This window comes from Ambystoma mexicanum, chromosome 12, assembly GCF_040938575.1.
Source record: "Ambystoma mexicanum isolate Mex_15411 chromosome 12, UKY_AmexF1_1, whole genome shotgun sequence".
Taxonomy (NCBI): domain Eukaryota; kingdom Metazoa; phylum Chordata; class Amphibia; order Caudata; family Ambystomatidae; genus Ambystoma; species Ambystoma mexicanum.
In genome coordinates, this window is record NC_090936.1 from 768998374 (window position 1) to 769022805 (window position 24432).

The window sequence follows — 24432 nt, forward strand, 5'->3', positions numbered from 1 at the left end:
GAAGCATTCCTGCTGCTTCCCGACAGACGTTCCCACGTGGGGAGTGACTGGAGTCACCCAATGTGTAGGCTGCGCGGCAATCCGCCAGCGGTTCCTCCTCGTGCTCAGTGAGCAGCACACGCATGAAGGTGGGTGTTGTCCACCCCTACGCTCCCTCATCTACGCTATGGCCCACCTCCCACAATGGCCGCACGTGCCTATGATCCTGTACCACTTGCCAGCAGAACTACAAGCAACACGGTGGCCCTGCCCACCTCATGCTACACTGCTGATACAAAGGGGCACAAGCCTCCACCACACCACAACACTGCTGAACTCTACGCAGCACATCAGCCCTGCCTACCACATGCTCCACTGTTGATACCTGGTGACAAAGGTTTTCACCCCTGCACAGTGGGTACTGTTTCACTGGGACTACGCTAATGTTTCCCATGAGACCCTGTTGTTTCCACACGAACTGCACCACAACTGGTGTCACACTGACCATCTGAATGGTGGGCCTGTCATCGTGAAGAACACTGCTCGCCATGGCGACCCCGCTACTCCGCCCCCTGTCAACAGGGCCAAATCAGTGATGCTGCGTATGCCGCTCCCGTTCTCAATGACTCTGCAGGCTGACAAGGGGCCACGATGGACTGAACGGATGGAGGATTTCCATAATTTCATGAGGGCGTCAGGGGAAGGGGACTCACTCCACCTACGTGACGTATTCATCAACCTGGTCGGCGCTGAGATTAAAACGCTTGTCAAGGCGATTCCTGCTGCAAATCAACCCGATTTTACCACACTAATCGCTGCTTTGAACAAAAAACTTGTTATTGAACCGAACAGGGATTATGAGAGATATATGTTCAATCAATGCACGCAGAGGCCCAAAGAGACGGTTGACGGGTTCATCACACGCCTGAGAGTAAAAAGGGCTCACTGCCAATTCCATGCTTTCTCCCTCGATCAGGCCATATGCTTGAGGGTCATCGAAGGTTGCCTGTCTCCCACCCTCAAGAAGCAGTCGTTGAAAAAGTCCCTCTCAATTGATGAAGTCAACGAAATTGGGATTATATTCGAAAGGGTTGATGTCCAAGCTGCCTCCATGACTGGCGCCCCTGCATCTAAACACAAAAGTGCTGACCTCATCGCTGCCATACAGCAGTCGACCCAGCAACCGAGGGAAACAGGGGCTCCACCCTACAAACCACCTGGCCAATCCGGGGCCCGTCAACAGAGGCAGTGCTATAGATGTGGCATGTCATTTCCTCACTCAGGGTCATGCCCTGCCCTGTCACAGAGGTGTGCCAACTGTGGAAGAGAAGGGCACTTCCAATCCGTCTGCAGGGACGGGAGGCCTTTCCCTACCCTGAGTCCCCAGTGGCCCAACAGGTCGTTCAATCGACCACCACAACCACAATACTACCGGGGCAGGTCCTACCGACCTAATCAACGATGCTACGTCAGACATATGGAAGACTACCACGCATCTGACTACCCTCAAGACTACAGCCATTACGACCAGCAGTCCTGCATAGTCGATGAGTATGATGAACCCCCTCGTGACTACCAGGAGTATGAGGACTCAACCCAACCCTGCCTCACCAGAGCACTGCCTACTATGACCAACCGCCCCACGATGAATATGTTAACCTCATCCAGGACGATAGAGAGGCAAGAGAAGCCCCAAAGGATCCCAGTCAAAATGGGTAACAGTCTTTTCCACTTCCTGGTAGACTCTGGCACAACTGTTAACATCGTGGGGGAGCAGGAGTACCTGAAAATCCCGCACAGACCCACACTTGAGAAGACATACTCAAGAATCTTCCAATGGGGAGCAGCATCACCCCTTCACGCAATCGGACATTTCAAACGTCAACTCATCCACAAAGGGCTAAAGGTGGACACAACCATCCATGTCATCAGGAGCCCAACAAAGGGCCAGTGTCTCCTCAGCTATCACACAGCCTCCTGTTTGGGACTCATTGACATCCACTTCTGTGAAGGGGACATAATACACTCATCGCCGGAGAATGACAGATGCGAAGACACTGTGTGTGCAGTCAATCTGTCCAACCTCCACACCCTCATCACCAAGGACGATGTTCTAGCAGCATTTCCTCGACTCTGCATGGGACTAGGCAAGCTGAGGGGTCCCCCCATTCAAGCTCCACATTGACCCATCGGTGAGACCCGTCCCCAAACTCCCCAGAAGGATTGGTTTCCATATTCAAGACGCAGTCTCCAGAGAGCTTGACCAACTACTCACCGACGGCATCATCGAAAAGTTGGCGGACCCAACCCCGTGGGTTTCCCCCCTGGTCATCGTACCTAAGGAAGGGGGGCGGATACGCCAATGTGTGGACATGAGAGTGGCGAACACTGCAATTCAAAGGGAACGACATCCAGGACTGTGCATTGAGGACATGATAGTTCAACTCAATAAATCAGTGATGTTCTCTAAGCTTGATTTGATCCAGGGTAACCACCAGCTAGAACTCCACCCTGAGTCAAGGGTTATCATGACATTTGCCACCCACAATGGTCTGTTTCGATATCAGTGCCTGAACTTTGGCATCTCCATGGCTGCCAAAATCTTCCAGGAGGCGATAAGGCAGATCATCAGACCCATCAAGGGTGCACTAAATTATAGTGATGACACTCTTATGTTCGGCGTGTCACGTGAGGCGCACAACATGGCACTCCTCGCTACATGCACAGCGATACAAGATGCTGGTTTGACGCTCAACCTTGAGAAGTGCTGTTTCAGCAAGTCCAAGCTAAAGTTCTTCTGCCATATTTTCTTCGCGGTCGGCATGACTCCGGACCCGGACAAAGTCAGCACTATTACCAACTTAAAAGAACCATGTTTGTTCCTTCCTAGGCATGGCCGGGTACTTTGCAAGATATATTCCACACTACGCGTCCATCACCGTGCCAAACTAGAAACTCCTACAAAAAGAGACACCATTCATCTGATCCCCTGACTGTCAAAGAGCCTTTGATTCCATCAAGAGGGCCCTCGCAAAAGCCCACAGCCTGTTGTATTTTGACCTCAGCTGGCACACTGAAATCACGGTGGATGCCAGCCCTGTGGACCTAGGGCCCATCCTGGGGCAGACGAGCGGCACGGACATTCACCACAGGCACATTGTTGCCTATGCAAGCCGAGCCCTTTCCTGCCCTAAATGTGCATATTCGCAGGCCCAGAAAGAGAGTCTGGCGGCTGTCTGGGCCTGCGAGCATTTCCACAATTTCATCATTGGGAAGAAATGTACACTCATTATGGACCACCAGGATCTACTATCACTGTTCGGCAACCCACGGAGATGTCCCCCAGGATCAAAAGATGGGGCAATCGACTGCAGGAATATCACTACGACATCGTCCACCGACCCGGTGGCGACCTGAATCGGGCAGACTACCTGTCCCGCCACCCTGCAGGCTCGCCAACTACCCGCTCGGGTGACGTCGAATACATCGATTACGTTGCAACCAACTCATTACTGCCTACACTGTCTTTCGAGGCGGCCGCAGCCGCGTCGGCTGCTGACCCAACGATGGCACTGGCCATTAGCCTGACCATCAATGGCAAGTAGAAGGACTACCGTTGCACGATGCTGAGCCACCCGGGGGTGGGCAGAGAGGAGCTTGAAAGACTGGCCAGAATCCATACCGAGCTGGCCATCAATTCCCATGCCGTTCTGTTAAGAGGATGCCGGCTCGTCATCCTTGCGACGCTCAGAGCTGAAGTCGTCAAGACAGCCCACGAAGGACACAGAGGGGCTGAAAATACAAAGAGACAACTCCGTTGCCATGTGTGGTTCCACTTTCTAGACTCACTGGTCGACAGGTGGGTTAAGAACTGCCTGGCCTGCCAATGTACAACAAGAGCAGGTGCCCCAGTACCACTGCAACCAACGCACATCCAGGATCGGCCCTGGCAGAGAGTAGCCGTTGACTTTTACGGACGGATGGAGTCAGGGGAGTGCTTCCTGCTCCTGATAGATGAATATTCGCGATTCCCCATAGTCAAGAAAGTAGACACCGCGGCATACACTCAGGTAGCAGCCACATTCGACAAAGTCTTCAGAGAGTGGGGCATTCCAAGGGTCATCAATTCGGACAATGGGCCACCTTTCAATAACCAAGAGTTTGCAGCCTTTGCCAAACATTTGGGGTTCAAACATCTGAAGATAACCCCCAGGTGGCCACAGGCCAACGGAAATGGCAGAGCATTTCATGGCCTCACTCAAAACGACGATGCAAATGGCCCGCATTGAGGGCACCAGCCCCACCAGGCGCTGTGCAGGCTGTTACATGACTATCGCAATATGCCACACAAGGCCACCAACAAAACCCCAGCTGAGCTGATGGTACGTTACGACATGCACACTCGGATCGTGAGGGATGCCAAAGCTCTTGATGAAGATGATGTGGAAGTCATCCGCAGAGACACGGAGGTGAAGGAGAGGACCAAGCAAGAGTCGGACATGAGGCAAAAAGCAACGCCCAAGGAATTCCAGGTTGGAGACGAGGTCCTGGTCCAGCAGCCAACAATCAAGAAGACGGACTCGCGATATGCTCTGAAGCCGATGAACGTTGTGCTCATCAAGGGGACGATGGTGACTGCCCAAAACGAGGACAGGGAAGTCATGAGGAACAACTCCCTGTTCAAGCACCTCGTCAAGAGAGATAACTGTGAGCCGCTCCCGCCAGAACCTGATCCTAAACCAAGGGAACCACGTGATGACAAGTGGGTTCCCCCATGAAGGCCGGCACAGCGAAGCGTACTGGCAGCTGAGGACTCTGAGCCGGCAGCCCTAAGCGACAGAAGCACCCGGCCCCAACGCGTGATCCGGACATGTGAACATTTGTCCGGGAGTGGTGTTACCCGCCCTGTCGCTTTAAGGAAGTGACCTCCGAAAGAGGAAGGAGGAGTTAATGACTTAGAAGGAGGAGGGAGGTGTGTATGTGTGAACGGAACGAGTTTCAGTTTCGAGTTTGTAGTTAATGAAGCTACACACTGTTTTCTGAGCTCCGGTCTTGTGTCCTTTTTCATAGGCCCACAAAAATAAATACATTTTTTTTAAATAAACTCCCCAGGTGATCATCTGCTCCCTTGCCTTCCTCTCTGCTTCCTTGTGTTTTTTAATTGCTCCAACCATCCTTCCAGCCTTTCCAGTTCCCTAGTGGTCGCAGGAGTGACCAGGCTCTAGTTCACTGCCCCAACATTCCTTAAATCCCCCTTGTCTCGATGGTCCAGTCCAGTCCAGACACAGGCATCGCCGCCATAGCTGCAGTAAACGTGCAAACATTTTCTATAAAGGGCAACCACTCACAGAAACTTTAGTAACACACATGAAAGCAGTGGTTGTTGTGTAAAGTAAATATGTGGCATGAGTGTTTGCTAGATGGTGTGCTGTAATTATTACTTCTCCCTTATGCTAGGTTCCTGTTCACCTGCAGAATGTAAGGCACGTTTGGGCTGGGGAGGGAGCTAGACTGGAATTTGTTTTTATTGTGTCTCCATTCTGACACGGTTTGACAGAATGATCGCCCTAGAGTTTTAGGCATTCAACCACCTCGTTCTGTGATAGGAATAAAGGTAAACGACCCTACCCCTGTGGTCACCATGTTTGATTTTTATAATGCAGACAATTGTGAAGCGCTCCACCCAGCGATAGGGTTTGGATAAAAGAAAAGATTCAGATATTGGTTCCGTTGTTGGAAAGCTCCCAAACTAAGATTACAAGCCAACCACAGTAGAGATGTGGGTGCAGAGGTGGTGGATCAAGATTATCAGGGAGACATTTCTGTTTGTTAAGAATGTGATGCAACCTTACCCTGTGCAGGTAGGAGTTGCAATCACCCAGTTAATCTGCAAACATACCTGCATTCCAGACGTTGAGGAAGTATGGGACTTGCTACCCACCTGCAAGGGTAACCAAGGATATGTGTCTGCTTGAGCCGCACATATCCCCGCACCTAGCACTAGTCTCCCAATAATTTAGAGGAGTCTCCTGACTTAACAGCCACATAGCAGAATGAGCATGCCCCCAGAAGTCCCTTTGATTAGGTCATTCCAGAGGCCAAGAGGGGGAACATTGCCCACTTTTCTTTTTAAGGAGATGTTTTACTTTAGCTGGGTAAAAACAGTGCAGGGAGAGGGGAATTTAACTACAAGTTGTAAATTCACAAACCGTTCCATAAGATCAACCTGGTATATAACAGAGAGAAAGCTAGGCTGGTGAAAACCCAGGAACACGTATTAACGTGATTGTTTTGACTAGGAATAAATTATCAGCTAAATAATTATTGCACTATGTGTCACATTTTCCAAAAGACAGTGGACCTGATCACAAGTTGGCGTTAGCGCCCAACCTTACGGCGGTATTACCGCCGGATCAGGGGTTGGGCACTAACTGTAACTCCCCATTCCCTAGGGAGTTTTTGGCACAATAACCATGTGGTCATACCGCCAGCGGTAATTGCACCAAAAATTTGCATTTTCTCAGCATGTTTATCCCCAGCTCTGAGTTGGGGGTAAAAATACCAGACTCGTGATAGGGCCAGCCCTTAAATGTGGCGGTAACACAGTTACTGCCGCATTTAAGGGCTGACAACCAACTCGTGATCAGGCCCAATATTTCAAAGGCGCCACTCTAAACCTTCCCCATTATCATCATCCCATTGTTAGGAAAGATTTCCCTTAGGTGCAATTTTCCCTCCATTTATGGCCCCCCCTGAGCCCTCAAACCTTTTGCTTTTGTTTGGCTAACCTAACCTGACTTTTTCCAGTGGAGCACAGTCTTCAGCTGCGCTCCTCTGGGCATTTGCTCTTCTGTTATGGGGAAACTGGCACGTCCTTCAGACTGTCAGTACTGGGAACTATGTTTCCTTTAGTCTTTGACTATGTTGCTATTTCTTGGTAATGTTTATCTATGTGCCAAGCACCTTACCGTACCACGCACAGGTGTCCTTTTTGTTTTGTGGCCCTAGACACCCTCTAAGTATTTTTTGTTGATTGTACAAGTGTGCCTAGGACAAAATGGTGGCAGCAGTTTACTTTTATGGTGTTGTTTTACTTCTTTTTGATGAACCATATTGCTTTTCCCATGTTTGGCTCAGGACTGATGCCAGTGCCACAAAGTCTTGTTTCTGTCGTTTGCCCATTTTGTCCCTTTGCCTTCCCCTAGGTTGAGCAGACCCAGGTTTTCCTTATTTGGGTTTACAGCCTCCTGCGAAAACCGTATCTTTCGCGGGCTTCTGCATGCCTTGTGTGTTCATGCCCAGAAAGAGGGTTGGGACTGTCTGGTCCCAATCCACACTAATGGTGCCAAGATGTCTGGTCTGCCTGAATGACTGGGTCCACTGTGGACCGAGAATAGTCCACATTTGGCGTACGTGCAAGAGAGCAGATCTTTCATTGGTTATCCCAGATTTCAGCACAAAGCTAATCTTGGTTAAGAGAAGGGGCTCTGCACCCATTCCAGGTCGATCAACTGAAGTTCTCTCCGAACTACAGAAGGAGCCAAGTATCCTGAAATGCTAAAGCAGACCTGTGGATCCGCCAGAGACATGCTGGAAGGTTTGGCACCCTGAGCCCGCTGTTGCCCTGTCAGACCCCTGCTTTGCATCGATCACAGAAGGCCTGCAAGGGCGGTTCAACCCTTTGGAGTAGTGGGAACAACTTCTCTCGGCACGTCCTGATTACCCTCCAAAAAAGCCTTATCGGAAGTGTTCCTGGCCCATCCAGCGAACTGACAAGCTCGAGCCCGGGTATCGCATAGGAGCGTCGCCATCCTGAGTTAACACTCGAGACTTGGGGAATCGCTAGCTTGTGGTCCTGGGCCCTCTCCCGCCAATTTTCATAGTCCTTGCTCCTCTGGGATGCGATTTAAAAGAGTGTGCCACAATGCAAGCATTTGCGGTCCCTACGTCACCCGGCTGTGGTGAAGGTTGTTGTAGGAGTCTTGCCCATCTGCCCCCCTGTGCCATGAGACATGCTGCACTGGCACTGCCCTCTTTTCTGCATCATGAGCTGAGAAAAGGCTACTGTCCTGGCATGGACGATCGTCCCATCTTGCAGCTGCTGAGAGCCAGAGCGACGTGCAACTGAAGCGGTTGAACCGACAAGCGACCAAGACTACGCTGGCAAAGTTTGGTCCGGACTGGTCGAGGGTCGGTGAGTTCTTGCATCACTTACCGGTGGCCCCCTGGCACAGCTATTATTCTTTATGCACGAGAATCCCTAAAAGGATACTCGCCTTAGCTGGGCTAGCCTGTGCTCCCTAGCTATTCCCGAAACTCGAACGTCACCCTGCCTGCAAGGGTAGACCCTCCTCGAATAGTGGGACACTGTTCTTCATCACCTCAAGCCCCTTCCTGGACTGCTACAGGTCCCTGAAGAGGACCCGCTTTTGCTCCTTACGCACGACCATGCGTTTTTAACGCACTACTATACTTTTGAGCACAATGCTCCGCACTTCGTAGGGCTGGCCTGCTCAAGTTAGGGATTGATTCTGAAGAACTGCCTAATGCTATATTTGTGTTAACCTACCCTTCTGTTACAGGTTGTGGCTGTGTTTTCCCCTCTACTGCATTAGGCAAAATGTAACTGTACATATGTTAAATAGTGAAAGGCGTGTGTATTATATTACTGTGGTTTATTTGTGTTCAATTATAAGGCCTATAATAAATGTATATGTATTTTTGATATACACTTGTCTAAGAGTATTCAGTGGAATTTTACTGCGTTTGCTCATTGTGGGCTTCTCTCACCCCTCCTGAAACTTTCGGCCTCATCACGAGTTGGACGGTATTAGCATTACCGCCAACCCCCCGGCGCTATTAGCGCCAGATCACGGGTTTGGCGGAACAGCACATCCCCATTCCCCATTGGGCCCATTCAGGAATTCCCCATTCCCCATTGGGCCCAATGGGGAATTTTCGGCTCCACTACCGCTGGCAGTATTAGCGTGCGGTAATAGCGCTGAAAATCGGCACAGTCGCAGAGGATTTGCCCCCAGCTCAGAGCTGGGGGTAAATCCTGCCAAACCTGTGTTTTGGCAGACCCTTAAATACAGTGTTAATAGCGTTACCGCCGCATTTAAGGGTTATTGCCAAACCCGTGATGACCCACTCAGTCTTGACTGCCTGCTAAGCTACCTTGAATGGTCTGGCTTGTCCAGATGGTTCGACTGTTGCACTAAACTAGGGTGGCCTCTTAAACTTCTGCCCACCAGCTCAGAGTTTAGAAATCCATCTTAACACCCATTGTAGTAAATAGGTATGGATGAAGACGGGCAATTATATATATATTTATCCTGGTCACAGTTGACTATTCCACCCACTACACTGAAATGTTGCCTCTTCAGACAAGGAGTCAAAACATCTGTGGAGGGGAGGAGGAACCAGGGAGCCAGGACCAATCTCAAGCCCTGGAGTGAACAAAGAAATGGCCCAACCAGTCCCAGACATCAATCGAGCAATTTTGTTTAGCGAAACAGCAAAAAAGGAGGCAGACAATGCGGGTCTGTCCTGACTTGGAAGCATTGGGCCTTTTCCTTTGTTCGTGATGCTGCCCACCAGTCTGGCAGCAATGCCCTCCCACCCATGCTGTTGGTTTTCAAAACGGATGGAGGCCAGAAAAGAACCTGGTAATAAATTCCTAAACTACTAATTCACTTATGCGGATAGGTTAATCTGATGCCTCAGTTGTTTGCTGGGCATGTCGGACATGGCCACCAAAGGTGGAGTAATCTATTACCTGTAGAGATGCAAATTAGGCTGGCCGGTTTCTCCAGCCACCTGGAATCCAGTGGAGTATTTGCCTAACTGGTATTTCAGGTGGGTTTTTTTGTCACCTTATCTCTCTGTTGGTGCTGGCACTCTACATTCACATTGCCTTGCTTAAGCTCAGCACCTCACCAACTCCAACTGGGCATTGATGCCCATGGTCAGCCTCTTTGAAGCAAGATCTAACAGTGTCACTAGAAATAACATTCACACACCAGGGAAGGGTGCTCGGCCAATCAGGTGGCTGGAACAATCAGGTGGCTGGAACAGCGAGGGAGAATGCACATTCTCCACCCACTGCACCAGCCGCCCGAGGCCCTTGCCCGGGTAGCGCACTCTTTTTTTTCTTCAAATGTGCGGAGGTAACAGGGAACTTTTCCCTGTTTCCTCCCCGCCCCCCAAAACAAACCCAACCCCTTCCCTGCCTCCTCCCTTCCCACTTACCTGCTGGGCAAGAGCTTTGTACTCGGGTCCCAGGGCTCCTCCTGCTCCCCTCCACCACCATAGAAATGGAAAAGGGACTTGGTCCCTTTTCCCTATGCTGGTGACCATCTTTTTCTTTTTTTTTCCTTTGGGAAATTGGCATTGCAAGTAACACCAATCTCCTGAGGAAATAAATAAACCATTCGCACCACAGATAAACCCTGGAGTGCGAATGGCTTTCACCCCTGCTCTGGTGGGCGGACATGGCCTTTATGAGCCCACAGCCCTCACCGAGGCCTTGGGATGGGGGCTCTTAAAGGCCATGTCTTCCCCCAGAGCAGGGGTGAAAGCCATATTTACCTCTATACATTGCAACACAAGGTTTTTACCATTGGAGAACCAACTGCCTCTATAAATGTTGTAGCAGTGAAGCCATGTATATTTCTTTCTAGCAAACCAAAACGAAAAAGTATGCTTAGAGCACAGTGTGTCCTCCTGGGATGCAGAGATGAAATGTTCAACAGAGCACAGATGGTTCATAACTATGCCAAGATATGCCAGCTGAGCCATTCCTTTGTTAATAGAAAACATAAATGGGTGCTTAATTGAAGGAGCAAAGCTATTATTTATTTTAGCACAGAGAACGCTAAGACACCCAATACTAGTGTCATACAAGTTCAACGTGTGCATGCGTAGCAAAGCTAGTCAGTCTGCTGAGAAGGTTTTTCATTGACTATAAAAGGTTAGTGGCCAGAGATAGGATCTGGGGGATTACAATGCACGGATGAGTAAACACAAGGCTCCTCGGTCCTGATTCAGATGTACTTACTGATCAGGTGCAAGTCAGATGACAAGCTGGATACCACATTAACAAGCACAAAGCTGCTTTTGGGTGTATGCCTCGTCGTGCATAGGAACGAATGCAGGGACGAGACTTGCAAGGAACAGCGGGCCTTTATGCTTCCCTGAATCTGCACAAGCAAAGCAACTTGAATTGCGACTGCTGTCCGTATTGTTCTTTCTCACTGTCTCCTTCTATATGCTCATGTTTGGTTTAACTTCCGATTTTTCTCAGATGATTTGGCATTTCCCCAGGGGTGCAGTTGAGCACTGCCTTATGTTTGCTCATGTAAAGTAACCAGTCCCCATTCAAGGATATACCGGGTCCATGTATAACCCTTCCTTTAAATATGGTAAAATAAAACAAGGGAAGATCCGTTGCAAGTTCTTCATTAGATCCCTGGTGGAGGCAACATTGAAGATTCCCCCTGCTAATAGCGCAGGGAGCTCTTGATTCTATTAAAGACAAGGAGGCGAGCATTAAGCTTCATCTTCTCTTTATTCTACTCTCCAGCAGTTTCAAAAAATAATGTAAATTTTAACTTTCTTCTTTTAAAATACTTCTTTTTTTTAACAAAAACTTCAAGTCCCATGATTCCTTGCAGTCCCTTTAGTCTCTTGGCCATGTGACCTAGTCCTTCCTCTCGCTCTGTTCCTCCTCTTCTTTGACTGCTTCGAACTGCAATCTTCTCCCACCTGAATAGCCAACCGGGCCAACTTCTATTCTGAACTTCCTGCTTTATGCCGGATCGGTCTCTCGCATTTCAACTTGAGGACTCGCTCCGAGCAACTTGTTCTTCTCTCTAATGATTTCAGCTGTTCTTTTGCTCATCTTCTAGTGTGAGAAATAACAATAGTAACATGTTAGGGCGGGGAATACACACCCTATTCTGGAAGGAAACTATCATGTATGTCAGTCATATGCAATACATCACTTTAATCAGTTTATTATTGATTCATATCCTTGTGTATCTGGGTCGGGAATGTAATGCTCGACTCCTTGTCTTTAATAGAATCAAGAGCTCCCTGCACTATTAGCAGGGGGAATCTTCATTCTGTGTCAAGACGGAGGCGAGCATTAAGCTTCTTCAAAGCTTCTTACTACTGCTTCTGCCATTGTGTTAATTGCTCAAAAATAAAACGTTCTAAAAGTATCGCTAGCCCAATCTGCTGCTTTCATAATATCTTGCAAAGCTGTGCCTTGCCCTCGCGCTTTCGAGGCCATTGCTCCTCTAACAGAATGCGCTCCAAATGTTGTCATGTCTATGCCTGCTAGACTCATGATATCTCTGACCCATCGCGCTATAGTGGCTGTTGCTACACCTTTGTGTGGTTTCCTGCATGCTATTAACAATTGGGTTGTCCCTACTGGTCTTAACTCTGCCGTTCTACTCTCGTACTCTTTTATGCACGTGGCTACGCACCACTTCGGATGCTCTTGCATGTAGGGGTACATGATCGTGGAATAATCTGTTTTCGTTCTTCTGGACAGATTAAACGTTACTCCTTCTGGACCATATGTCTTTCTATTTACTTCTAGTGCCCCGACGTACGCCACTCTCCTGCATGACACCATGCATAATAGCATGGCTAATTTCCACAAAAGCATTCCTAGCGACTGGTATCTGTTACTGGGCCAATCTGCTAGTAGTTTCAATACTACTGATACGTCCCATAAAACCTCGTACCTCGGTTGAGGCGGGTTCCTGAATCTTATCCCTTTTAGAAGTCGTATGACTGCTACGTTCTCTCCTGCCAGCACTCCTTCCACGGGCAGGTGGCCTGCAGAAATTGCGGATCTATACACTCCTATAGTTCTATAAGCTTTAGCATCTTGTAGGAGCTCCGCTAAGAAATTCAGTATCTCGACTAGAGGGACAGAAACGGGATGAATACTTCTCCTTTTGCACCGTGTCGACCACCTGTTCTAAGCTGCGTTGTAGCTCCTTCTAGTCGAAGGAACCCATGACTCGGCGATGAGGCTTGCAGCTTGTGCCAAAATTCCTGGGAGATTACAGCGCCTCCTGCTATCCTGCACGCCATCAATGGCAGTGTCCTCTTCACTGTCAGAGGGTGATATGACCCAACTGTGTCCGTGAGGAGGTTCTCTCCTTGGGGTAGTACCCTCGGGTAGTCTGCTATCAGCTCCATGAGCACTGGAAACCATACTTGGGATTTTCATATCGGAACCACTACTATCAGATTCGCTGCTTCCCTGCGCACCTTTGCTAGTACCCTGCTCATCATTATGAACGGGGGGAAGGCGTAGAGTGTCTGCTCTCTCCAGTCCTGCAGGAAGGCATCCACTCCGGCTGCAGCTGGGTCCAATCTCCAGCTGAAAAACCTCTCCTTCTGTGTGTTCACTCTGGACACAAACAGATCTGTATGTACTGGGCCCCAACGTTCTTCCAGCTGCCGGAATATCTCTCGGTCCAGCATCCAGTCGCTGGAGTCTGAGAGGTGCCTGGAGTTCCAGTCTGCTATCACATTCAACAAACCTGGTAAGTATTTGGCTACTACTGAGATCTCTGATTCTAGGCAGGAATGCCAAAAGTCCTTGGCTATTTCCGCTAACAACTTGGATCTTGTCTCTCCTAAGTGATTGATGTACCTGACTGCTGAAATTTCCATTTTCAGCAGAATACAAGAATTCACTTTTCCTTTCGTAAAAGCCTTGGTCGCAAAGGATCCGGCTAACAGTTCCAGACAGTTAATGTGTAACTGGAGTTCTTTTGCACTCCACCTCCCTCCTGTCTGAAGGTCTCCGCATCGGGCTCCCCAGCCTGCTCTGCTGGCAGCCGATTCTATTATTAAGTCTGGACGGTCGCCGAAGATGGCTCTCCCATTCCAAGCTTCCATGTTTGCTAACCACCACTCCAGCTCTGTTCTGGATTCCTGATCTAAATGTACTGGCTGGTGGTAATGTAGACCTTGCTGAAGTTGTCTTATCTTTAGCCTTTGCAGGGCTCGGTAGTGTAGTGGCCCTGGAAATATCGCCTGTATCGATGCTGCTAGTTAGCCTACTACTAACGCTATTGTGCGGAGCGAGATCACTGCTTTGCTGAGGCATGTTCTTATTTCCCTTTTTATGTCTCTGATCTTTCTGCTTGGGAGTTCTAAGGTAGCCATCCTGGTGTCTACAATAAATCCTAGAAATTCTATCCTCCTCGTTGGTTTCATCTCTGACTTCTCCCGGTTCACTAGAAAGCCAAGGGAGGTCAAGAGCTTCACCACCCAGTCGGTCTGGTAGAGGAGTGTCTTTCTGCTGTTGGCCATCAGCAGGTTGTCATCTAGATATATAATAATTCGTATCCCTTTCTCCCTGATCGCTGCTGCTACTGGCTTCATGTTCTTCGTGAATGCCCATGGCGCTGATGCCAGTCCAAATGGCATCACCGCAAATTGCCATAATTGCCCGTCCCAGTCGAATGCCAGAAAGGGACAGAAATCTCTTTGCACTGGTATTGTCAGGTAGGCATATTTCAGATCCATCCTTACTAACCAGTCACTCTGTCTGAGTGTGTCTCTGAGCTGATGGGTCCCTTTCATTTTGAAGTGGTTGTAGACCACCCAGCTGTTCATGTGTTTCAGATTTATCAATGGCCTTACCTTGTCTTTTCGGTGGACCAGAAACATATTTTAGGTGTGTTTTGCACAGGTCAATCGCCTGTCTGTCTGCTAGACTCTGTAATTCTGCGTGTAATAATTCTTTCTCTGACTGCACCGAGGCTAGAGGGCGTGGCGCTTGATATTGGGTAGAGGTCTCTGTAAACTCTATGCGCATGCCTTTCATTGTTTGCAGAACCCAGGCGTTGCTGGAAAGCGAACGCCAATTCTCCCAGAATACTGCTGTCCTCCCCCCTACTGGTGGGTATGTAAAGTTTCTCACCTGTGGGGAAGTTCGGTCCTCTTCCCTGTCCTCTACCTCGCCTTCCTCTAGGGAAGCGGCCTCTTGGCAGGAAGAAGGAGTCTGGCTGTCTGTTCTCCCAGTACTGGTTTCTATTGCCTTGAGGCCTTCTGAATGCTTGGTAGTGACAGGTCGCTCGTCCTCTGTACCGACCGGTCCTGTCAAAAACTCTTCTGGGGAAGATTTGCCTCATGGAGGCTTGTGCCTTCTCTAGGGATGTGTAGGTTCCTACAAATCTCCCCATTTCTTTGCCGAAGGTCTCTCCGAACAATAAACCCTGAGCCGCCTCGCCTGCTTCATATGATGATAGATCTCCCAGTTTGGGATCAATCTTGAGCAGGAGCCCTCTCCTGCGTTCAGATGATATTGCGCAATTGGCATTGCCTAGTAGGCATACGGCTGCGCCCAGTTCGCTAGGACTCCAGGGTCCACCTCCTTTCCTGTGTCCTTAACTCGCTCGGCTCAGTCCATAATTTTTGCCAGGGGTCCAGCTAGGTCTAGGACCTTTTCTTGACAGCTTTTCCATGAGCGATCTATTCCTTTCCTGGGATCTCTGTTGGACTTGGAGACAAAAGATAACATTTTTGGGTCTAATTCTGGGCTTCTGCTACTTTGCCCGGTAGCTCCGGTCTTGGGCACTCTGCCCTCATTATTTGTCTAACTTCCTTCTCCAGCGCCTTTCTCAATCTTTGGGTCATCTTTGGGTCATATACTTTGCGACCCTCGGTGAAGGCACCCACTCCGAGGATTTCGGATTCCTGATCTCCTCTGGCTGGAACATGTCTGAGGTTTCTTCCTCTTCTATATTATGGAGTTTTCGCTGCCTTTTCTTTGGCTGGGGTTGGCTTCCCTCGTCCCCTTCGTTATCTGCATCCTCCTGTGTGGAGATAGGGGATTCTGGTGGTTCCTCTTCTGGGAAACCTTCTGGGAAACCCTCTTCTAGATAGGCCATGTTATGGTCCCGAGGGTAGGGCGTCTCGAGGCTCGGCACCTGTGATCCTTTCATGAACGCTTCTTTCAATCTATTGAAAGCGTCTGAAGCTTCCGGGGCCCTTGCACCTGCCCCTTCCGTTTGGCCTGGGGGGTCAGAAGAGTCTTTGCTCTTCCGGGCCTTATTACACCCCTTGTGGTCTTTTGGAGTGACCCTTGTTGACATGGTTTCTTCCAGCCTGGTGCACTTGTCTTTCTGGCTCAGAAACAATTCTATTGTCTGTAGTCTTTCCTGTAGGGGTCTTACCCCTTGAGCCACTGCTTCTGTGAGCGAATCCCCCGCACTTCCTTGAAACTATAGGCTAAGTCTTCCTGTTAGACTGCCTCTTGTTCTTCTTCACTCCATTCGAAGTTTGACATGTTTAGTGCTGTTAGTTGCCTTAACAATACCTTTTCAGGTGTAGTGGCACGTCCACTGATTCACTTCAGCTTGCAAGGCTGCAGCTTGTCTGCACTGTGGGAGCTGCTGTGCAGTTTTTGCCCAGGGACCTTTCTTGAATCCCAAGTGTAAAAATACACTTTTATCTGCGCTGTGATTTTATGTAGTGAGCTTATAAATGCTCTGTAGCTTTTTATTTGCGCTGATATTCAATTTAATGAGCTCAAAAGTGCTCCGTAGCGTTTGTGCTTCTTAATACGAAGCTTCTTCAGAGCTTTAACTCCGCCCCCCCAGAGGATGGGGGCCTTGAGCTCCGAGCTCTTAGCTCTCTGATTGGCTCTGCCGGGTGTAGGCGGCCCCGTCCTCCCAAGGGTGGGGGCCGCTTTCCTGACTCTGACAGAGCTGAACTTGCTTGTGTCGCTTAGCTCTGCCCGCACCGCGGTAGGGGCTGCTCGCTCTGCGGCACCCGTCCTCGAGAGGGCAGGCCACTCCTCTTACGCGGTCAGGAGATTCTACTCCCGCTCGTGTCGCTCGCTCTGCAATAGTGGGGGCTACCTGCTCCTTGGCGCGAACATTGCGCTGACCAAAGCCTGCGTGTGAGGAAATTGGCGAGCCCCTGAGGTGCCGAGTAGTGCGGCATGGGGCCGCCGATCCTCTTATATGGTATGAACGCTCTAACACTGCTGCGCTGCGCATATAAGGGGCCTACAGCTAAACCCACATATACTATTAACTCATACTCCTGCCTATATTCAGTCTACCCTTACATTAAACCCGTGCTATTACGCAGCCAATGTAGGGTGGTACTTATCTTCCGGGGAGCAGGAAAAGAAGAGGAGGAACAGAGGAAGAGGAAGGACTAAGTCACATGGCTAAGAGATTAAAGGGACTACAAGGAATGATGGGACTTGACGTTTTTGTAAACTTTTTTTAAAAGTGTTATTTTAAAAGAAGAAAGTTAAAATGTACATTATTTGTTGAAACTGCTGGAGAGTAGAATAAAGAGAAGATGATGCTTAATGCTCGCCTCCGTCTTTGTCACAATGCCTGCCCCCAGACATCCGGAACAGGTCCATCTGTCCAGGGAACAGGCACCCAAGAAGACACAGGAATTCCCAAAACCCCGCCTAGGGGCTATATGGGTTCAGGCCTGGCGCCATAGACGCCAGGCTCATATTGCCAACTTTAAACTATGCAGGTCATCCTGCAAAGAACTCATGTACAGGCCATCATGAGGCCATGAAGGGACTACTTTCCTTTAGGAACTATTTTGCTGCTTGGGTGTGGTACTGGAACTTCTTACCTGGGAACTACTTTGTTGATGCTATTTAAACCACGCCCGAAGAGCAGCACACGCTTCGCGTTATTCTGCATCGTTATAGCAGCATAACGCTCATTGTGTCTGCAGTCCAGCATCCAGTCTACAGCCACACCCGTCTTGTGTCCGGAGCCGATCCTAGAGAAAGGGAAAGAAGATGAGAAGGTTAGAACAAGGAGATTTCCATTTGGTCATCATCTTTTCCTGGAGCAGCCGCACCTGTGGATAAAGGAAAAAGACATTAAAATAAACCGCGTCGCATTGCCAGCTGCAGCGCCGCGCCATTCTCACCTGTCTTCGGAGCATCTCCACGACCCGGCGCAGCACCCGTTGAATCGCCGCCCGAAACATCAGCATCTGAAAAGACAAGAACAAACAAAAGGTGGGCGGGGTTCCGCTAAAGACATTCTTTTACTTACCGCAAGATACCTACTCAGAATTTTACCACTCGAGGTAGCGCTGGTCACCATCCTACGTTAGACATTTTCGGCAAGGCGCCGCACCTGCAAAGAAGAGAACTATTGGTTTATGACATTTGGAACAATATTACTTGCTAGACAGTGCTTGGTACAAACTGACTCTTACCTAAGCGCTACCTTCATCCATCGAGGCAAACTCACTCCTTGGATCACGCTGCAAGGGAAAAGGTGTGAAAGGAGCAAGAGTGAATTAACAGACGTTTGAACTCTAAAAGAACTATACATTCGGTTTACACACTACTTACCTCGGAGTCATTGTTGTCTGCCAAATACCTTCGGATCAGTGAAGTAACTGAACTTCTATGCGCCCCTGCACTCCATGCAGGATGGAGAATTCATCCTTCCAAACAATAAGGTGAGACTTTATGAAGGGGAATACTGGAAGTTTTCAGGGAAAATAGTGTTAGTGTAACCTCTCTACCACGGGTGGCTAATCCCCTTTACTGCTTTTAGGAAAATATTCTTGCAGGCCAGTCAGACGAAACTGAATGGGCAAGTGCAGTAACTCATCACTTCGCTACGAGTCACACTGGTGTAGTCCAGCTTCGTTTGACGCCCCTGTGGAATCCAGGCGAGCGTAACAGAACGCGAAGCCTTACTACAAATCTCCACCCGGGCGTTACGGAGACCTCAGAGACTGACCAATTAGCCCAACTACTGGGAGAACTAAGGGCTGAAGTGCATTCCGCCCATTAGAGACTAATGCTCTCAGGAGAGAACTGATTGTGGCAAAAGAACGTACGGATGATCTCGCCAGGCAATTACTTCAAGCTCAAGCTGGGCACACACCTTTACCTGGACTCAGGGGAGCTTCTGCCCAAGCTCAATCAAGTAATCCAGTGCAAGTAATTTTACCAGGGACAGTTCCTTTAGCACCGCCAGAACGCTCTGCGGGGGACCCCAAAAGGTTCGCCGTGTTTATGAACCAGTGCTGCGTGCGTTTTTTATGTAGACCTGGAGCCTTTCTGAATGATCAAGCAAAGGTAGCCTTTGTACTAGCGTATCTCAGCAGCAGTGTAGCCGATTGGTCTATTCCACTAGTCAACCAGGATGACCCTCTTCTTCGGGATGTTCAGGGTTTTCAACTAAGCATGGAAAGACTATTTGCCCGACATTCCCAAGGCCAAGCTTTGGATAACAAACTTTTGTCCTTGCGTCAGGGTAACCAGGATCTGCTGACCTACATCGCAACCTTCAATAGGTTGGTGGTAGAAACCGGATGGCCAGAGGTCAAGCGGATTACGCTATTTCATTGTGGGCTACGAGGTGAACTAAAAGACGTTTTGGCACAAGTAGCGAACCCACCTCAAGATTGTGCTGAATACATAGACCTGGTTGTCCAGTTGGATCACAGACTTCAGAATCGGAAGGCTGATCAGGCTAGATTTGAGAATCGAGTATTGGTAAGACCTAAGGACAACGTCACCCCCAAAGGAACTGATGTATCTGAACCCATGCAAATTGGGTGGAGGGGGTTAAAGGACCTTTGACTCAAAAAGAAAGGGACAAGAGGCGGCAGTTACAATTGTGTTTGTATTGTGGAACCTCTGGGCATTTTTTACGGGATTGCCCAGTGAAATCACCTGAGAAGGTGGTAGGAGTCGCCGACAGAGTCAATATGGATTCAGAGCCGGGAAACGACCACGCCCGACAAGCGTAGAGGTCCGCTTGCCGAGCATGAAGAAGGAGACTCAGACCTTGCACCTAATTATACCAATGGTCCTTATAGATCAAAGGCTACCATCTCATATGCATGCAGTGAGAGCATACATAGATAGCGGAGCCATAGGAAACTACATGGATCAAGAATTGGCTACAAGGATGAACCTGCCTCTTTGCAAAAAACCCACAACTGATATAATCACCACCGTCGATGGGACCGAAATAGCTTCCGGTCCAGTAACTCATTCAACTATGGAGATGACACTGTTGGGTCAAGATGGGCATCGAGAGAGCATTGTGTTTGATTTAATCAAGGCCCCACAGTTCCAAATAATTCTGGGAATGCCATGGTTGGAAACTCATAATCCTTGTATCAACTGGCGAGAAAAGAGAGTGATCTTCTCGGATTGTGCACACACTTGTTACCCTGAAAGAACTTTGAACAAAAGACTGGCTACGGTCACAAATCCGATAACTCAGTTACCCCAAGAATACCAGGAATTTCAGGATGTTTTCCAGAAGGACCAAGCAAACACGTTACCACCCCACAGATCATATAATTGCCAGATCGACCTCCTACTCGGCGCTCAAATTCCATGCAGCAGAATCTACGCCCTCATTGAACCCGAAAATCTTCATTTACGGCAATATATGAATCAATACCTCGCTAATGGCTTCATTCGCCCATCCAAGTCTCCGGCAGCATCGTCTTTATTCTTCATCCCTAAAAAGGAAGGTGACCTTAGGATTTGTATTGACTATCGCGCATTAAACCAAATAACGGTAAAAAAACGATACCTGTTGCCCCTGATCTCAGAACTACTGGACCAAGTAAAGGATGCTTGTATCTACACTAAGTTGGACCTCCGAGGGGTGTATCATCTGGTACGAGTGAAAAAAGCGACGAATGGAAGACTGCCTTCCGTACCCAATACGGATTGTTCGAATACCAGGTGATGCCTTTCGGGCTTTGCAACGCACCGGCAACCTTCCAGTATTTTATGAACGATGTCCTTCGCAGACTCATAGACGCCTGTTTTGTTGTATACATAGACGACATCTTAGTATACTCTTCATCTGAATCAGACCATGTGAAGCACGTTCGTGCTGTACTAGAAAAACGATGCCAGCATAAATTATATGCGAAATTGGAAAAGTGCGTTTTTCATACTTCGGAAGTTGAATTCCTTGGATTTACCTAACCCCAAATGGAGTTGGCATGGATTCACGAAAGATGGGTGCAATCCTCAAGTGGCCCTCACCTTCCTCGATTAAAGGGGTACAGAGTATGCTTGTATTTGCGAACCTTTACCGCAGATTCATTCCTGATTTTTCACATATTGTACACCCCATCACGGCTCTTTTGTGGAAAAATAAAAGCTTCCACTGGACAGAAGAAGCTGAAAAGGCCCTCCAAGACCTAAAACAGAAATTTACTTCAGCTCCTGTTTTAAAGCACCCACGTCGAGAACTTACATACGTGGTTGAAACTGATGCATCCAGCTTAGCCATGGGAGCTGTCCTTTCCCAAAAGGATCCTGAAACTGGTCAACTTCACCCGGTGGCGTTCTGGTCACAGAAATTTTCAGCACCAGAGTTAAACTATGCAGTTACTGACAAGGAACTACTGGCGATCAAGTCGGCGTTCAAAGCCTGGCGGCATTATCTTCTCGGGGCTCGACACACCATCACCGTAATCACGGATCACAGGAACTTACAATATTTAAAGACAGCCAAGGCTCAATCGACACGCCAACTTAGATAGGCCTTATTCTTTGCGGAATATGATTTTGTGATTACTTACTGACCAAGTTGTCGAAATGGCAAAGTAGATGCCTTATCTTGTATTGGAATGGGAGAAGCATATTCAAATCCAGAACCAGTACCCATAATTTCAGAGAGAAGAATTCTTGGTATAACCACTCTACAGACTCTGGACGACATCCATAAAAAGATTCAACAGCTTTTCGACCCTGCAGCCTTACAAAGCTGGTTGAACAAAGGCAAAGATTATTCAGTCACTGATCACCTACCATACTATCAAGGACGTCTTTACCAACCAAATAAAGAATTACAAGAACATGTTATCTCCAATTACCATGAGTCTTTGATAGAAGGGCATCCTGGGATCGCTAAAGCCGAGGCCAAGATCAAAAGACAATTCTGGTGGCCTACTTGGCGGAAAGACATTAAGTCATTTGTACTGTCTTGCGGTATTTGCGCCCAAAATAAGACCCAGAAAAGGAAACCAGCAGGCCTATTACAGCCTTTGGACATTCCGCCTACGCCTTGGCATACCTTATCCCTTGACTTTATTACTGACCTTCCCCCATGCAATGGGTATAACACCATCCTAGTTATAGTGGATCTTTTTTCCAAAATGGCTCATTTGATTCCATTAAAAGGTCTCCCTTCAGCCTCGACCTTGGCCAAGGAATTTCTAGAACATATCGTCCGAATACATGGATTCCCTTCCGTATTGGTTTCCGACCGGGGAAGTCAGTTCATTTCTCAGTTTTGGAGGAAATGCTGTCAATTGGCCCAAATCGACGTTAGATTATCAACCAGCCACCATCCTCAAAGCGATGGTCAAACTGAGAGGACCAATCAGACACTAGAGCAATACCTACGGTGCATGTTACACCAAACCGAAGGCAATTGGAAAGACATTTTGTGGATATCCGAATATGCATACAACAACTCATTGCACTCAGTAACAGGACAAAGCCCATTTTATACTATATATGGGTGACATCATCGAACCTCTGAACTCGATTCGCCCCAACACTTAGAGATGCCCGCCGTGAACCATCTACACGCCACTATTACACAAGCTTTTAAAAAGGCAACTGAACATTTGAAACAGGCTAAAGAGAGATACAAGAAAACCGCAAATCAACATAGAAGCGAAGCTCCGAAATACCAAATAGGAGACCAAGTTTGGCTGGCTTCAAGACACATACCTTTAAAGGGAACTCGAACCTTTAACCCCAAGTATTTGGGACCTTACACTATTAAAGCCATTATTAATCCTGTGGCCGTCAAATTGGAGTTACCATCAAATATGCGAATTCACCCAGTCTTTTATGTTTCACTTCTAAAGCCAGTACAACCAGGGACAAGGCTAACTAAACCACCTAACCCCATCCTAATAGACGGGGGAACCAGAATTTGAAGTAAAGAATATTTTGGACTCAAAAATAGTCAAATCAAGACTGTTTTATCTGGTTGACTGGGAAGGTTATGGTCCACAAGAAAGGTCATGGGAACCAAGTGACAATATTCATGCACCTCGATTGATGAAAAGGTTCCACCAGAATTTCCCAGACAAACCGGGACCAGTGAGGAGAACAGCCCTAGGAGGGGCCTTGGGGGGGAGTGCTGTCACGATGCCTGCCCCCAGACATCCGGAACAGGTCCATCTGGCCAGGGAACAGGCACCCAAGAAGACACACGAATTCCCAAAGCCTAGGGGCTATATGGGTTCAGTCCTGGCGCCATAGGCGCCAGGCTCATATTGCCAACTTTAAACTATGCAGGTCATCCTGCAAAGGACTCATGTACAGGCCATCATGAGGCCATTAAGGGACTACTTTCCTTTAGGAACTATTTTGCTGCTTGGGTGTGGTACTGGAACTTCTTACCTGGGAACTACTTTTTTGATGCTATTTAAACCACACCCAAAGAGCAGCACAAGCTTTGCGTTATTCTGCATTTTAGCAGCGTAACACTCACTGGCCCTCATTACAACCCTGGCGGATTTTTTCCGCCATCGACGGACTTTTCCGCCATGGCGTAAAGTCCGTTTACGCCATGGCGGATGGCGGACTTACCGCCCCATTCCGAGGTTGGCGGGGCGGTAAGTCCCCATTGACCCATTTACCCTTCCCCATTCCCATTTCGGCCCCATAGGGCTCAATGGGAGTGGGGAAGGCGTTAATTACGCCACCGTACATTACGGTGGCGTAATTAACACCAAGGTCCCATAGCGCCATGGATTTTTACGCCCGCAAAAAGCGGGCGGAAAAGTGACCATGGCGCTTTGGGAACTCGTAGTTGGCGGTAAGGGGTCGGCGCAGCTAACGCTGGCGTAAACCCCTTACCGCCAGGGTCCTAATGAGGGCCACTGTGTCTGCGGTCCAGTATCCAGTCTACAGCCACACCCGTCTTTTATCCGGAGCCGATCCTAGAGAAAAGGAAAGAAGAAGAGAAGTTTAGAACAAGGAGATTTCCATTTGGTCATCATATTTTCCTGGAGCAGCCCCACCTGTGGATAAAGGAAAAAGACATTAAAATAAACTGCGTCGCATTTCCAGCTGCAGCGTCGCGCCATACTCACCTGTCTTTGGAGCATCTCCATGACCCGGCACAGCACCCGTTGAATCGCCGCCCAAAACATCAGCATCTGAATAGACAAGAACAAACAAAAGGTGAGCGGGGTTCCGCCAAAGACATTCTTTTACTTACCGCAAGATACTTACTCAGAATTTTACCCCTCGAGGCAGCGCTGGTCACCATCCTACATTAGACATTTTCAGCAAGGCACCACACCTGCAAAGAAGATAGAGAACTATTGGTTAATGACATTTGGAACAATATTACTTGCTAGACAGTGCTTGGTACAAACTGACTCTTACCTAAGCGCTAC